The following is a 2,036-nucleotide window of genomic DNA, read 5'->3' as shown; positions in this document are numbered from 1 at the left end:
AGCTCTGGTAGGTGTGTGGCATGTGGGCCACCATGGAGAAGCAATGAAGCAGCTCATCACACCCACACAGTCAAACAGGAAATAAAAGACTAAGTTGAGAACAAGGAAAACTTGCAGCAGGTATATCCAGAATTTCAACTTTCAAGCAAAGAAGAAAATCAAGGGGAAATTGTAATTGCATTTACTGCCCATATAGTAGAGCATCCAAAGAGACCTTGTCTCCTCACCTACTCCCTCCCGCCCCATACAATTTGTGCTACCATTTTATGCATTTGCTTTGCTTATGCAGACAATAAAAGGGACATGTTATCTCTTGTTCTATTTTCCTCTGGTTTGTTGGTAATATAGTTTTAGCCCTATAAACTGGCCCATTTGTCCAGTCCCTGGAACCAAAGGTATTTCTTAAGCCTTGAGCTAAAAAGCACAATTTATCAGTCTGATATCCCCTTCTGAAGTCAATTATTCTATGGGGAAAGGAGTAGTTTGCTCAAGGTTCTCATTCATTGTTTAGTCCTCTACAGGACTGTAGCATGTTCAAACTAGAAAATAGCTATCACTTGGAGTGCTCATTAAATAACAGGCACTATTCTAAGAGCCATGTATGTATTGTTATACATTTAATCCTCTAAGGTAGGTTCTACTACTCATTACAAAGATCAGGGAACTGCGGGACACACAGGTTAAATTGTTTAATGTGATGCAAAACGTCCAGGATTGGGACAGAGGTTATTTGCCACTAAAATCCCCTCAACTTCTATGCTCTACTGTCTCTTGGTCTCATCTGTACATCTGGTTCTCCTAGAGATCACCAAGTGACATTCCCATTTGTAGAAAAATTAGAAAACATGTGCTACAAAAATAATACATCATTCATGCATCTTTTCCTTTCATTTATGGTGTTTCTGACATAGAGAACATTTTATTCTTTATGTGCCAATCTTTCCATCTTATATTTTATGGTTCCTGCCTGTGGTATCATACTTATATTTTCATATCTCCAGATAATATAGACATAGATACAAATATGGATATAGTCACCTATATTAACTTCAGCTCTTCCATAGTTTACTTATTTTATATCCTAGTTACTTCAGTTCTTTTTAAACATTTGTATCTCTAGTTCAGGTAGAATTTATTTTAGGGTCGTGTGAGGTAACTTTTTCCCAAATTGTTTAGTCTGCTGTCTAGCATGATTCATAACACACTCCTTCCTGTCTCGCAGTACTCCATTAGCACACTTTTTGCATATTCTGATTTATAATACATTTTAGTTTTTTACTGGGCAACACCCTTCTAAATTATCACCCTTTCAGAAAGTTTTCCTGAATATTTTGAAGATAGTTGCTCACTCAATAACTTGGTGGGTCTGTACATGTTTTCAAGTCCCCTTCTCATGACCTTTTTTTTGGGTGTGTGGTTTTATACCTTTATTTGACAATCAGCAAGTTGGTTCTCATCCACCTCAAATGTCTGCAGATTTTTGAAAGTGGTAACAGGTAACCAAGGTATAGAGCTTATCTGGTGAATCTTCATCCTCATTACATTTTCTGGACAACCGCACATGGATATGGTAGGGGACATTCCTTATTCCTTTGGCCCAGACAGCTTTGTCGAGCCTGGTATCAATGTGCACATCTGGAGTCCCCATCTCCTTCATGGCAAATTTCCAGATCGCTTTGAGTGACCAAGGGGCACACTTCTTGAAACTCACTCCATGGATACGCTTGTGAACGTTGATGGTGTGTTCTTGGGTCACCACCTCTTTGATGACAGAATGGCCCTTCTTCTTGCCACCCTTCTTTGCCAGAGCCATTCTGCTGGGCCCAAGTTAGAAAAACAGAGCCTCCTTAAAGGAAATAGTTTTATGCTATTTTATGATTATTAAAGTGAAACATTCTCATTATGTTAAAAAGCATACAGAAGAAAGTAAAAGCCACCCATAGTCCCACTATCCAGAAATAACCGCTGCTTTGATTTTGGTCTGTATCCCTTTGTTCCTCTCTTCTATACACACACACACACACACACACACACAC

The 2,036-nt window shown here is 38.8% G+C and overlaps 1 pseudogene; it reads right to left on the bottom strand.

Annotated features, from left to right (window-relative positions):
* Positions 1-1,425: 1,425 nt before the first annotated feature.
* LOC103602172 lies at positions 1,426-1,837 on the bottom strand (annotated as a pseudogene).
* Positions 1,838-2,036: the final 199 nt, after the last annotated feature.

The sequence above is a fragment of the Galeopterus variegatus genome, unplaced genomic scaffold (assembly GCF_000696425.1).
Source record: "Galeopterus variegatus unplaced genomic scaffold, G_variegatus-3.0.2 Scaffold4034, whole genome shotgun sequence".
In the NCBI taxonomy this organism is placed as follows: domain Eukaryota; kingdom Metazoa; phylum Chordata; class Mammalia; order Dermoptera; family Cynocephalidae; genus Galeopterus; species Galeopterus variegatus.
Note: the sequence above shows the minus strand (reverse complement) of the source record. Positions and strands in the feature narration are given on the sequence as shown.